The sequence below is a fragment of the Chamaea fasciata genome, unplaced genomic scaffold, assembly GCF_029207755.1.
Source record: "Chamaea fasciata isolate MVZ Bird 193981 ecotype frontalis unplaced genomic scaffold, bChaFas1.0.hap1 SCAF_1, whole genome shotgun sequence".
NCBI lineage: Eukaryota > Metazoa > Chordata > Aves > Passeriformes > Sylviidae > Chamaea > Chamaea fasciata.
This window is the reverse complement of record NW_027094086.1, coordinates 59,594,209-59,609,688: the sequence shown is the minus strand read 5'-3', so window position 1 is coordinate 59,609,688 and position 15,480 is coordinate 59,594,209. Positions and strand designations below refer to the sequence as shown.

Below are 15,480 nucleotides of genomic sequence, written 5' to 3'. Positions count from 1 at the left end.
CAATTAGCCTTGCCAGTTTGAAAGTTGCATTGTCAGCTCTTTTGGACGCTGTTGACCTCTCGCATATGTTCATAAAAAGGCAGGGAAGGGAGTCCTCTTTACCTTGCCAAGGCGTATTCCTGCTGCTGTGCCAGAGATGGTGGCTGTGCTCTGGGTGGCTGCAGCACCAGCTGTTTTGTAACTTGTCGTGAAAGATAAGCCTTGCCCTGAAATTCTGCAACCACATTAAAGTGACTCCCCACCCTTCAACTGGAGGTGGCTGGGCTGTAGGATCTGAATGCAGGAAGGCCTTCGCCCTTTTCTCGTACAGCAGCAGATGGCTTTGGATTTGTTACTAATAGTCATGGGAATGTAAGAGGGTCTGAACTGGGTCAGGCTGAAGATTCATGTGCTACATCCCCTATCTTTCCTCTGACTGTGCTTGGAGCATCAAAGCCTCTTGTGGTACTCTCCCAGTCTGACCAGTTTACAGTTCAGTGACTAAGCTAGGGATCATGCCATGGCTTCTTAGCCTGGATGGGCTTTTCTTTCTGGAGTTTGTCCATTTGCAAATATTAACCCTTATGTGAATTGGTTAGATAGCAGTGAGGTGTGCTAGGCAAGCCAGGAACTGTCTTAAAATTTTGGATGTCTTGATTTCCAGCTGATATGCACCTCATAGGCTCAGGCAGGGTTTGCAAAGAATTCCAGTGCAAAAGGAAGTAATTCTAAATGTGTAAGGAAGGTAAATATCAGCCTTGGACTTTAAAACAAAAACTGAAGGGCTGGTGTCTCCCTTCTTGTATGGGTGTAAGTGTGCAATGCATACTAAAGTCGTTGCAGTAAGTCAGGAGGGACACTTGTCTGACTCAGGTTAGAATTTGACCCTCAGTTTGTAACCAAAGCCTTGAGTGGGTGTAAACCTCTTGTAAGCTGGCAGTATTTCTTCAAGCCCAGAGATGAGAGAAACCTGTTGATCGAATGAGCTGTATCCAACTGCCTTAATGGGGTTCCCAGGGAGCAGTTGCTTCCTGCAGGAGGTACCATGTTGACCAATGGCAGGGGCTGTTGATGGCCGGACACCACTTCAGAGGCTGGACCAGCTTCTCATGGTCCCGTTGTCTAGGTAAGAGCATGGGACCACCCTTTGCCCCTTTGGTTTGTTATCTGAAGCGTATGTTTTCACAAGTTCCAAACTGATAATATACTAGAGAGTAAGTGATAAAACAGAGTCTGTTCTGGACTTCATTTTTCCAGCATGATTGCTGTATCTTAGAGGTTTGGTCTGTTTGGGCTGAAACAACCTCTTACTGCTTTTGGTGTTAGCAGATGCTGTAACTGCCTTTAGCTGTACCCAAGACAGACACAGTTTTCACAGTTGTTTTTATATTCGGCGTTATACTAGAAACATTCTAGCAGAAGATCTTTCTTTACCTAATTTTTTGATTACCTCTAAATCCCATGGAGGGAGTGGAGACTATGCATGCTCTGTGCATTTGACCATCCATCCACTGATTGCATATGGGGAGGGATTGTTCTGTCCCCCTGCATTAGATGTTTATAGGTAAGCTGTAATAGGTAGCCTTCTGAGGAGCATTTTATGAGTGAAGCAGCAGAGCAAAAGAGTACCGCATTTGTTTGCTTCGGTTGCAGTTTTCCCACTTAAAGTTTTGACAGTGGAGAAGGTAGAGATCATTTCCCAAAGCCCCTTTTTCTGCAGTCCAGTGGTTCCAAAAGAGAAGATGTAGGCCTGTGAAAACAGAAAGTTCCTCGACTTCATGGTTATTGGAAGAAGCTTGAGATGAATGAGTGTACTATAAAATCTCTAAAGACACATAAGTGAATCCGCAACCAAGTTATGGTCAAAAACCTTGCCTAAGTTGATGGATGTACCAAGATATTTGAGTGCTTGACCCATGAGGTTTAGTGCTCTGATTTGGCAGTACTATAATAACCATTTTTATTGTGATTTCTCTGCAAGTTTTATCCATACCTGGTTTTGGATATTGTATTTAATTAACACCTTGATTTGAAATGTTAATTGAATGAATCATCCTTGAATTAATCAAGTTCAGGAGAGACTTGAAAACCTGTCAAAAAAGAAGTGTTACAGAATGAAGGACAGTGCTTTTAGTTGTAAACCTGTATTTTCGGAGTTGCGATATTGCAAGTTGTCCTGTTTGAATACGAACCTGATACAAGGGTTTAAGGAAAAACTTTCCTTATTTTTACAAAATACTTGATTATAGATAAGGTGGTGTACTTCTGACCCCATACATGATAGTAATAATGCATATGTTTGTCTTTCAAGGTTGTGTTTTTTTACTGTTGGTGAAATTGAGGCTGTTCTTTTTTTATATTTATGGCAAGCTTTTATTTGTGAGAAAACCATCTCTTCAGATTATAAATAGTAGCTTTGGTAAATGTACCTGTTACTTAAGGAGTACAGGTGTGCTTATCTAAACCTGTTAAAAAAAACAAAATCCCAAATCCTCTAAAGTATTAGCAAACATTGTAGCTGACTGTTGTAAATCTGCCAAAATTAGATTACACCTGCCTAAAAATGTGCTTTTAGTCAGGCATTTTCTGCAACTTATGCTTGCTATTTCTACTGAAATATAAACCTCCCTGGTGTAGATTGCTTCTTTTTATTTGTATGCTCTTTGTTTAGTGCTGCAAGTGGAGTAGCCGCTTGCATGGAGTACTAAAGGTAATAAATAGTTATAAATGGTTTGTTTTGGTAGTAAGAAGTGTCAGGTAACTGTAATGTAGCAGTTGTTTATATGTAGAGCAAATATAATAGTGTGCTGTTACATCATGATTATTTAGCACTGTCTACAGTGTAGAAATATATTAAATAGGGAGTAAATGAGTAATAAATGGGTGAGATGCAGAGAAGTGAAAGCGGTGATAAAGATGGATAACCTAAAATAGGAGAATGGTCTTTATGTATGTAGCCAAGACAAATGGCATTTGTGTGTTAGGAATAGCATCACAAAACATCCCATAATGAACCAGCCACGCTGTAATCCATGCTTATTTGTTGTGTAACAGGTTTAAGGATTTAGCAGTGTGGCTCAAATTCTACTCTTGGAGTTAAAGAGTCACAGTTATGTTGTGCTTCTCTGGTGGAAAATCTACTTGCTTCAGCATTGCCCTGAGGGGTAAAGGAGTATATTTCTATTTGCAGAATGGTAAAATGTGTGATATAAGGTAGCATGCTCATCACTGGAGGAGAGTGAGTTTGAAAAGCTTTCAAATCATACTTATAGTCCCAGGTGTAGAAAGAGACTAACTCCTGTAAGAAGAATACGTCACTGAAGTGAACATCACCTCTAAGGATCTTAGCTTTTAATTTGATGTTCCGCATAGGCTACTTTTTTTCCAGTTGCTGTGAAGAAATGGAGAGAGAGAAGTGCAGCACTTGAATTCTGTTTGTCATTATGCTTCTTGTTTGTTACTAAATGTAAATGCGTAACTTTGGCTGGAGGTGTATGTTTGAAAAAGGCAGACAGGCTAAAGGGTAGTGACATGTGGTTTATGCCTTGTTACCTTCTTTACTAGCTTAGGTTTGCCATTTATTTGATGGACCTTTTGGTTAACTTAAGATATGAACTCTGGGTAGGCTGAAGAAGGGATTAGTTTACTTTTGGAACTCATGGGAAAGAAGCTATTTCTCAACTTCTGTCTGTTCCTCTGATGAAAAGAGGGATTTTGACTCTTTGAAAAGGTGAATCTTGACTTTATAATGATAATTTTCTCTTAGAAATTATTTGAAGTTGGAACATTTGGCACTGTTTAAAAGTACATAAAAGATCCCAAGTTCCTGCCTTGAGGAATATACATACCAATTAGAACATAGCAGTATGTAGTACACATAATATGCATTAGGGGGAAAAAACTATACAAAACTGAGTGATGGATTTAATTTTAGAAAATAATTTTGAGTCATTTGTGGAAAATATAATTTAAGAATGAATGAAAATACAATGAAAAACCAGTTCTAAATGCAGTGTCAGAACACAAGGTTGCTGATATAAAAGATGTATTAGGGAGGGTGAGTCACTGCCCACACAAAAGAGAGTAGGGTGGAACTGTGTAGGTTCTTGGAGAAGAAGAATGGCGCTTGAACCTCACATGCAAGGCATTTGGCATGGGTGTTGGCATCCTTTGATTTTTGGGACAGCAGTGGTTACTGAACAGACAGAGGTGGACATGTTACAGGCTTGGAGATGGTTCTGTTGTAACTGAGAATATAAAGGCCTGAAGAGTGGGCATCTTCTGGGGAAGAGGGCAGAAGGGGCAAGGGGGAGGCATGCGAGTGTGTGCTGGAATGTCCTGGCAAACAAGCCAGTGAGCAGGGACTGAGGCTTGTACTAATGAGGGAGAGGCCAAATGGAAGAATTAGTCATGAAGGGCTCAAACAGGTTTTGGAGAGAGAAGGAAGTGAAAGTGCTCCTGGAAGAAGCAGAAGCGCTGGGGACAACTGAGAAAGGACTGGAGGGCAAGAAGACAGACGGGGAAGAGTGGGGAAAAGACGTGGCCTTTGAAGTACATCTGCAGGATGGCAATGGCCAGGAAAGGAGTGTGAGCCTGGCAGCTGGCTTCAGGTGATCCAGGCAGGCAGCATGTGGGGATAGCTGGGGGGTAGGAGGCATGGTGATAGCGGTGGGGTGGAGCCAGGTCGGAGAGTAGCAGTATCAGTGCCACAGAAGTGGTGTGGGTGTGGGTGCGATGGACAGGGAAGTGGACTGTGGTGGAAGGTGCAGCGACACGAGTGGCGATGTGGGGTGTTGAGGTCTCTGTTGTAAAGAGTGGTGAGAGGAGAGGGTGCTGGTCTGTGGGTGTGGTACGTACATTCACTATTGGAAAGTAGTAATAAAGTCTAACTTGAACTTTGTGACGCAAACAGATTGGTGTTCTTGGTGTATGTAACTCATGGTTTTCTTACCAGTTGATAGATTTGCAAGTTCTAGTTGTAGCTATGGAAAAATAAGTAAACCAGGAATAGCCTCTGCAGCAGACCTTTCTTCCTTGCAGGCTTGCTTGCTTGCTTGCTATCCTGTGAGTGATAATTTCAGAGGTTTTGGTTTGTTTTGAAGTAGTTGCTCAGCATTTGAGTATTGAAGCTGTTAGGAGAGTATCTGAGTAGGGGTGAAGTTTGTTCCTTTTTTTCTGTGCTTAAATCTACCTTCCTGTACCAAAGGCCGGCAGTGATCTCAAGAATGGTTTTGGAGATTGATGTTCACCCAGGCTCTTCTTTTTCACAGAGGATCTAGCACAGAATCATTTTCTGCATTTGAGTAAATTTCTGTCTATCTTTGGAGTTCTGGGAAAGTGCCTTGTACACTGTAGGTGAAGGACTGGGCCAAAGGTTCCAAGGTTTTGATTAAATTTCAAGGAGAGGAGAAGTACATGTACTGAACAGAGTACATGGAGTAGTTCTGAACAGAGTTATCGGGGTCATCTTGTGATTCCACGGTGTCCTCATGTGCCAAATTCTGGAGCATGCTTTGCATTGTGCTGTTATGACAGCAAAGTTGACAGGGCTGGTAAAATGTGCTTTGAAATTGTATTTATAAGGGGTGGATGGAACGTTTGTCTCTTTTTAGGTGATACACTGCAGCGATGTTCCACGGAGATAGTTCAGCACTTCATACCAGAATAAGCCAGACCAACAGACAGCTGAAAGATTTGATTTCAGGTTTAGTTTCTTTTCTCCTGACTGGAAGATAAGAAATCCAGAAAAAGTCATCTTTTGCTTTGTATTCATTTGGCATACAAGGCTGTTCCTTTCTTCCCTTAGTGTTTAAAGAAGTAAATGAATGAAAAGAGAAGAAAAGTAGTCACTTCACTGTGCAAATCAACTGACTTTGTGGTTATGCCACTTTCATTGTATTGGCTATGTGTGTTTGCTTTTTTGTGCTGGCATGAACAGGCTAGTACAAGAGTCAGCGGATTTCAAAGTTGGATTTATCACATATGTAATGGAAATGGCTTTTAATGATGATAACTGCAGAAAACTCTGAAATGAATAGCATCTGACTTCTCATCTTCAAAACTACTGGTAAACTTAGGAACTTTTGATCCTTCTTTTAAACTGCTAGCAGTCACCTGTCTTACTGCGATGTGTAAGATCTGCTCATCATCACAAATTACACTTCTTGGATGGACTGATCTTCAGTGGTATTGGGTATTTTAGTGTAAAGAAGGTGAAATGAAGGTATTTCTAAGGCACTGGCTGTCCACAGATTGGCCCTCAGCACAGTCCTCTGCCAGCGTGGGACTGGTGGTGTCATGGAGTAGCACAGTAGGTCCTGAGTCTCAGCTGGTGTAGAGCAACCTTCAGCTTGGGTGGTGAGGGATCTCTGGAGTGCACTGTCTTTGTCTGGGCCTGGGCGTAGTGTGCGTGCTTGACATTCAGAAACGTTGCAGAGAATGGAAAAACTGTGTTTGAAAGTTTTAATGAATTACCTGCTCAAGTTCTTAAGAAGTTCAAGAAAGCTTCCTAAAATAGAGCGTGTCCATGCTGTTTTATGTGTTACAGGAGCTTACAGTGCAATACTTTATATATAAGCACACATACATAGACACACATACTTATCTCTACACACACACAGAAAAAAACCCCCCAACATCTGCAAATGAGGTTTTGCCAGCTGTGTGTTTTGTGAATTTTGTGTTGCCTCTCAGTGCTATCTCAAAAGGTAATATTTAACAGAATGCTTTTATGGTTTATTGCATATGATTATTCCTCCTTGAATTTCAGGGCACAGTTCCTTTCGCTTTCCCCTCTGCCCTTTCTGTCCCACTCGTGGTCCCCTCCCCCCAACTTTTTTTTTTTTTTTTTTTAATTTCAATGCACTCTTTTTGCTTTTGTTTCACCTCTTTACAGTTCCTTTATAATACTGTGGAGGGGGAAGAAGTAAGCAAACAACTTGGTGGTGTTACTTCAGAAATAATTTTTGTTACAGTATGACATCAGTAGTTAATCAAAGCACAGTGCTACAGTTCTAAGCCTGTTAACAGGTTAACGCTTGGCAACACTTCTATTTATAAGGTAATGATTTTACTGTTGCAGTCTGAGCAGTAGGATATATTAGGTATAAGTGAAATTAATTTATTACTTTGGATTTCTTAATTCTTCACACAGCTTATCTTGCAGCTATGGCCCATAGAAATAATATTTACCTTCCATTGGCCTGGTGACCACATGGCTGTAGCTAGTAAACTTGTCTGGTATTAAACGTACAGCTTTTTGCATTTGAGGTCTGCTATGGACAAGTTACAGCGCTGCATTAGTCTACTAAAGCACTGAAGTTTGTTCCTTACTGATGCAATTGTTAGTTGTGACAGAGTGGAATTTGGGCACTTAGGGCGAGGTTGCTTGGTGTAACTTTTGCTGGAGTAGGAAATCAACAATTCAAAATGTTTACCTTCAGTTACGCTCATGTTTTTCTTGCATTCACTTCTTGGTGTAAGCAGCACAAAGGCATTCCAGTTTTAGTTAGCAGTACAGCTTCTGAATTGACACAGGTTGATTTCATGGCACTGTGTTGCACTTGTGGCAGCTGAGGATGTGGTTTGTGTGTAGCTTGCATTGATGGGGCAAACGAAAGAGGCAGCAAGAAGGGGTGGATATGTTTCTCTGTGTGCTATGTACTGCACTCCTGTGTTTTCTGCCAGCTGATGATCTAGTCCCTGTTCTTCTATACAGATAATGAAAAAATTGCAAAAAACCTAAGTATGTCCTTGTCATGACACTGCAAATAAAAATAGATACTTCTATTTTTTTTTTTTTTTTTTTTTTTTTTACTGCTGTAAGATAGAAACTGAGCTGGGAACAGAGCATATACACAGAAAAATGCCCTGCCCATACAGTTTGAAATCAGCCCCCACACTGAAGACTTAAAATGGCCATGTTACAACTCTGTGTACATTGGTCTGCAGTGGAAACCCTAACAAGATCATTAAATATAAAAGCACTGTTGGATGCTGGGAAAATACTGTGCTGCCCAAATATATATGCATCTCCATAGACATGCATGAATAGACAGCATCAATGCCATCGATTTGAATAAGGAGGTAGTACACAGTGTTGAGGTGACTTTGCTTGTAACTGACTTAATTTTTTGTTTAAACTCAGAACTGTAAATGTTTCTTCAACTTTTAAATCATAGGTTTTTAGCCACTAAAGTAACTCCCTTGGTGGGTGTGGCCAAATAAGAAAACATTACTCTTACAATGAAGTAAAATGGAAGGGTTTTTTGTTGTTGTTATTGGGGGTTTTTAAGGGATTTTTTTTTGAACCTAAGTTGATGCTTATTTTCAGAGTTAATGATATAGTTACAGCATGTCAAAATAAAAGCTTTTGACTTGCCAATATATATCATTAATGACCCTAGGAAAAGAAAAATCACATCTGCACTGGTGCAGTTCTTGGCTTTTCTAGGGCTGATCAATAATCACATTGTGCATTCATTCCCGCTAGCCCCCCACCCTGTGAGGTCAACTTTAACTACTAGTCTTTACATTTCATAAAAAGGACATAGACTGCCTTATGCATTAGTAGTATCAATCTCAGTGTTTCCTTTGGGTCTAATTTACTGTTACCCATCAGAAAAATCAGTAACTTTGTTTTTTTAAATTTATTTATCTGTAATTTTTCAGGAGAGCTTTTTTCTTCTGCCTTCTGGTGCTGTGCTGAGAGGTCTGGGTAGAAACTGAACTCAGGATGCTGAGGTTTGCTGTGGTTGTGCTATTTAAATGGATCCTCTCTTGATTGTATTGTAGCATCTGACAATGACAATGGGAGAACAACAGTTTCAGGGCCTCATGTCTGGATGGTAACGCAGCTGCTGCAATAAAGTCTTGTTATGGTTGACCAGTCACATTTGGACAGTTATTTCTAATTAGAAGTTCTTATTTACGTTGCATTAGAAAATAGTTTGAAGCAAGCTGGTAGATGTTTGGGTGAAGTTAGTTCGTTTTCTCCTCCTTGCCTTGAAAGATTAATGTTGCTTTTTGTTTTGTCCTGCAGCCAGAATAAGTAGCCTTGAAAAAAAAAATCTTCCTGTTAAAATAAGCTGGTTTTTTTTTTTTTTTTGTTTTTTTTTTTTTTTTTTTTTTTTCTTTTGAATATAATGTAATGGTCTCTGGCAACTGCTGTAAAATAAAGGATTGTTGTGGGTCGTTCTGTCAGTGTTAGACATCACCGATAGTTTTAAGCCTTGTGATGGCATTTTGTGATTTCTGCATTGTTGGGTTTTTTTCCATGAAAGTACTAGTGTTAGTGGTTCCCTTTTATTCATTTCTTCATATTAGGGGGAAATGTAGTTTGTTCATAATGGATTATTGATTGGTCTGTGAACAGCAGAAGCCCCAAGGCCTTGTCATCAATGGTACTTACTCTCCCAATAGTGAATGCATCGCTTCATGCAGCCATTCTCAACCTCAGTCTGTAGAGTATAAGCCCGTAATTGTTACTCTTGTGCAGCATAGTTTTTAGGGAGAGGAACTCTTCATTGTCATTATGGGATTTTCCCCCTCAATTTGTTCAAAGAATAGTCCCTTTGTTTTGGTAGCAAGATAAAGCTTGTCCTGGATGTTAATGATACATTTCAATTCATTGCTTAGAATACTACAGTGTAACTAGTAAAGTGCATTTCTTTGTCTCTCAGAAGACAAACAGGCACAGTACACTAAAACACAAAGTATGTACTGAGTGGGTGACAGCTCTGTGTTTCTCAACATACCCTGTAGCAGTGTGAAAACAATCTCCCCCCCCCCCCCAGCCTTGCTCCTGAACTGATTCCTGAGGACCCACAAAAAAAATCTGGTTTTTGAGAGCGATCACCTCGTTGCAAATGCGTACCTCCAGCTTTTTCAGCATTAGTGTTTTTACCTTTATTTCATGTATTCCTTCCTCTGCTAAGGGTGCGGCATCGGTTGGGAAAGGCCTGACTCTGCTTTCCTGGCTGCCGCTCGGAAGCCTGCTGCAAAATGCCATTAGCTCATGGAGCGAGAAAGACACAAAAACACATGATGTATTTGGAGAAGCTCAAAATAATATCTCAGGGTTCAGACAGCAAACTTTGCAAATGGGAAGAGCTTCACCAGCTGCAGGGGAAGGCTAGTTGAAATTAATTAAACAAAAACGTTTTGCAAAATGCTGCCCAAGGATTTTAAAAGCCTGAGTGGAAATAGATTAATAGAAATTTCTTGTTTGTTTTTCCAGAAGCTTTTTATTTTTCTTTTTCAGTCCTCTGTCAATTTTGGCAGGCTTCAGCAGACTTCAGGAGGTCTGTTGTCAAGATTGCTACTTCCGATAACTGAATACATTTGGAAAATTTGCCAGTCTTCTGCAACTGGCTCAGGATTTTTGAATAGGTTTTTACTGGGTTAGTTTGGGTTACTCTCAAAAATCCATTTTGAACTATGCTGCCTTTACCTTTATAGGCTGCAGAATGCCAGAATTTCCTGCAAATTCAGGTACAGGCGTACTAATTAAAGATAAGCTTATTCTTCTGTGCTCTCATTAGTCTGTGATCCATAGTTTTATAATAAGATCTATAAGGGGCATTTGGGTAGGACTGGTGTGTAAATAAGGATGGCAGGATTGAGCCTTTACTCTCTACCTGTGGGATGTGGCTGTTCAGAAGAAGCCGTGTCCCTCACAAAATGGGGAGGAGGGCGTGCAGGTAGAGCAGGGCTGGTGTGTGTGGAGGACAGAGTCTGTAGCCTAGGGAGAGGACATGGAGGGGGAGAAAGGTCTCTGCGGTTCAGTGAGCTCGAAGGCTGGTGGGACAGCTGTGAAATGTTCCCTGTCTTTTGTCCCCTCTCTTCCTGCACATTGCTCTCGTCTGGCATCGTTGCTCTGAATGGCAAAGCCTGTTTGGCTCTGGGGCAACCTGAGCCTTCTCAGATCAGCAGAGAGCCTCTCGCCAGGCTGCTGTTCTTCAAAAATACAACTTCCTCAAATTCATCTCGATATTTACATGCTGTGTCCTATAATTTCATCATCTAGAAGGAATTTCAATAAGATATTTTTCCACAAGATCATGCCTCCCATAGGTTTTCTTTTTCTTTTTTTAAAAAAAATCTTTGTTGCTCTTGGCAGAGGAACATGGTAGAGTGATTGCAGTGTATGTTCAAACCTCTTGGAGATTAGAAGAGCGATTATTTCTCCTGTGCATTTATCTTTCAGATGGGACTTGAAATACACCCAGGCTGAAAGCAGTTTGTTTTGAAAGATACGCTGTGCTATTTGAATAGGTCTGTGTAGCTTCCCAAATTTTATTTTCTTCTTTATTACTTACTGAAGAGTTTTCCCTGCTTGCCAATATAGGTCATGCAATATGATTTTTAAAATCATGTTTAATTGAGGAGAAATTTAAAAGAAATGTATAGTTTGCTTGTTCTGTGTTGGAACAGGAATAATTTTGTATGTTTTTCTCTGTTTGCACTGCACAGCATATTTGTATGTAAGAAATGAATTTGCAATTACTTTTCCAGTGTGGTATCTTTCATATTCTTTTTTTCTTAATTTATTCTCCCCCGCAGTTTTCCTGTGTTATTTTCAATTTCCCTTTTTAATAATTGTTTTCCAAGAGGCACAAAAGGTCCTTAGGAGGCTCTGTCTTCCGCTGTGGGCAGTCCTCAATACCTGGTCCTCTTCCAGAACATGAAGGTGTCATGAAGAGTAGAGTAATACATATCTCAGAGTGCTCCTATGTTATACAAAGTGCTCTTTCCCCTCACTTCTGTGCCTGCTTCATTGCAAGGCTAAATTAGCGTCTTGCTGAAGTTGGGAGAATGATGCAGCCATGCACCACAGTACCTGCTGAGCTGCCAGCAGGGACAGTCTACCACAGCCTCACTGGGAAAGCCATGGATGATGATGGAAAAGATGCTGGGGCTCTGTGGCGAGAGCAAGTCACTTTGGTCAAATGTGCTTTCTCTGAAAGGAATTCACTTTATCCAATTTAGTTTTAAAAACTAGAGGAGTTTTGATGCCTAGATGTTTGAAATAGAGTAGATTCTGGCAAGTATTTGCTTTGGAGTGTGTAGGAAAGCTTGTTTTCCCTTCGGGGGCACCAAGGGAATAAAAAAAAGTTTGTTTGTATTTGTTCCCATATGGGTCAAGGCAAAGAATCCAGTGAGGCAATGTTGCAGGAAAAAACCTTATAACTAAAATATTTGGCTGTGCAAAGGCATTTATTTCTCAGCACACCACCCCTCCTAGTTTTGGGTCTTTGTTCGTGTTTCTCTTCCATCTTGCTTTATATTCCAAACTCGCATGTAAACAGGGATGATAAGTGTATTTTAAAGGGGCTGAAATTGCCTCATGGATACTGGCCAGCTGCTTCTTACATGAACTGCTGATTCCTAGTTCAACAAAATAAACTGAATCCAGTTCCTATGCCCCTTAGAGTATCACAGCTCCCTCAAGTAGCTGGATGGCATTTGGCATAGACTGCGGAGCCATTAAAACACACAAAATATTTTTAAAGACTACACACTAGTTTATGGTTTACATTCACTTGTGTTTTCTTACGGCTTGCCTCTCTGCTGGTGGGGATTTCTGTGCTGTGACAGTCTGGAAGGAATCTGCGGGCTGGGCGTGACTCTGCTGTGGATTCTGTGTGATGAGCCAGTGCTATGGAACTGCAGGGTGAGCTTAGACCAAGGCAGTGAAAGGCTGCTGGTTACCACCTGAAATTACTGAGAGGTGAAACATTTTCAGTAGCCTGAGGGTAGCTGGAGGTGGCTGCATTCCGTGCGTGCTGATAGAGAATTATTTCAGAATACTTGAAAATTTGGAATTATTTCAAAATACAGCTATTTTTATCATCACAGTCAGCCAGAAAGAAACAAAGATAACTATGGCAAAATTTTACTCCTAATGACAAAGCAGCTCGTGTTGTTTGATTTACCAGTTGATGTCTTCCATCCATTCTGCCATCTTTGATGTTTAGTAATTAATCCTGAGGTAAAAATTGTTAAGACAGAGTGTTATTTTCTGTTGTTAGGATTCTTTACAGGTTTTTTTTTTCCTTATTTTGTGAGTTCAGTCTTCTAAATTGAAGCTTTTTTTCAAAGTTGCAATTTTATTTACTATTGTCCAATGAACCTGCTTTACTGTTCTGCAAAGAGACTCCAGTGGAAGAATTACTTCTAAGTAGCTATTCAGATGAAATGAAGAGAGAGAAGTGAGTTTTTTATATATTTTACCAATGCCAAAGATTGACCTCCATGTACTATGTAAAGCAAGCTCAGATTGGGTGAATACCCTTCATCCCCTTCGAATTTTGTCTGTGGAATATCAGAGTTGAAATTTTCTAAGTCTTACATGTGCGTGAATTTGAAAAATTCAAGTCTAGGAATACTTCATTTCAACTTTTAAAGTCACAGATTGCGGTACATTGGGCAAGATAAAGTAATAAAGATGAAAAAAAAGTTCTCAGAATATTTTTGTGAAGACGATGACACTTCCATTCAGTATTTTAGACTAATAAAATTATTCAGTAGTTGTTAAGTCTGACATTTTTTCCCCTCAGGTCTAATTTAATACTAGGACTAGGGGGATCTCCTGTGAGTGGCTAATACCCTTCTTATAAGTAATGCTTTCTTCATAGCCTCATTTTCATAACTAAGTTTCATTAATGAAAATGCTATAAATAATTAAGGTGAAATATGTCAAGACTAAGCCCAGGGAATCCGTGGCCAAGTAAACAAAGGGACTCTGAAGCTTTGAATCTACATGTGCTTGGACTGCTGCATACAGCAGTCTCATCTAAGCTTGGCTCTTAAAGCTCTTTTGAACTTTCAGACAGGAAACACTGCAGAAAGTTGAGTTAAAATGGGCCCTACATTTTAAAACAAATAAACAAAAAAATCGTTAGTCTAAAAATCAGGCTGCCAATAGAAGCAGTATTCTCACTAGTGTGAGCTGTAGAAAATTAAGAATGTAGACAGCATTGTATAAATACATGAAAAAGATTTGTTCCCAAAACTTTATATTTTTTTTCTGAAATGGTGTGGAACATTTCAGAAGAAGCCATTGCTTGCATTTTTCATAGTATACTTGGAACAAAAACCTGGTGTTTCTTTATATGAGTTGATGACTTTTAGGTTAAATCTTTGATTATAAGACAACATGGGTTGTTACTTAGCAGTTTTAGATTGTGGGTCAGATAAATAAGATGTTACTCTAAGTTGTTTCATCTACTGATGGGCAGTATAAACTCGTATTTTCTGTTTGGTGTGTTTGTACCTTCTGGTGCAGCCACAACTTCAGTGGCTGACATCCTTTATTCACCCAGGAAGTTTCTTCTGAGTCTGTCCCTCAGTTTGATTTTAAATGACTAATTTCAAAGAATAGTTTAGATTCCGTACTTTGTAAACTTCCTGCTCATATGGACTTCTGAATTTGAGATCTATTTTTTTTTAATAATAAAGAAGTGCTTCATTCAAGGAATGAACTTGCTTTTGTAACTCATCCCTTAAATATTATTATTGTCAGCTCTCTGAGGAAAAGGTAGTTTGGGTTTGATGCTGTTTGAGAACTCCTAACATGCTAAGTGGATGCTAAGTATGCAGAAAATCCAGTCCAGAAATTAATGTCTTGCAGCAAATAAGAGTGCTAAGATTAAATTAAATGTAATTAAGTTCTTCTGTAGACTGTAACTGAGATGATCATTGCGACAGTCTTGCTTTTTGTTTAGCTCATGCTGGTGATGTGGTTAGACTGCTTATTTACGTGTTGAAGGACTCAGAGGTGAATACAGTGCGAAATCTTAAAATTTGCAGCCGTAGATCTGTAGCTCTTTGTTGAGTTATAGATGTCAAGTGATGGATGTAGGAATATATGGTCTCGTTAGTGCTCCGCATATTTTTAGCTACATTTTAAGAAGCTGATGTTTTCTTAATGTGGCAATAGATCCGTTCTCTTCATTAGAGAACGCTGTGTTCTTTGATCTTAGTCATGTGGTGTTTGTAGTCCTTAATGAGGATAGGAGGGGGGAAGATTTTGTTTTACAGTGTAGTAATTGGAAAAGAAACAGCCTATGTGGATTTTGATCATTGTTTTTTGCTGTATACAAGGTGCTGGTGTGTTTCATCTTGCACTAAGATACTGACCCTTGCATTTATTAATGAAAAGATACAAAAATATTTAAATTTTTATTAATCTGCTCTGTTCATCAGAGCGTTTTCTTGTTTTGTTTGTTTGTTGATGGTTAAAATGCTGTTTCATTGAAGTGGGTGGTGGTGTCATTTCCTGTGTGTCATGTTGACAAAAATCACTCACTTTTGAAGTAATTTGATAGCCGCATTATCACTTTGCTTTGTTAGTTTGAGACTAAAATTTATACTTGGAGAGGTTTTTTAGTTCACTGTCCAGCAGGAAATAACTTTTAGTTTTCATGAGTGCTGTGTCAGGCTCTGCATTTTTGTTTGCTCTGTAATCAGAGTACTGAGCGTCCTCAGCCTTTGCGCCTT

General features: G+C 39.7%; 1 protein-coding gene across 2 annotated transcripts in view; it reads left to right on the top strand.

Moving 5' to 3' along the window:
* ZNF516 (zinc finger protein 516) overlaps positions 1–15,480 on the top strand; it is a 99,407-nt gene that overhangs the window by 26,285 nt on the left and 57,642 nt on the right. The gene's annotated exons all lie outside the window — the stretch shown is intronic.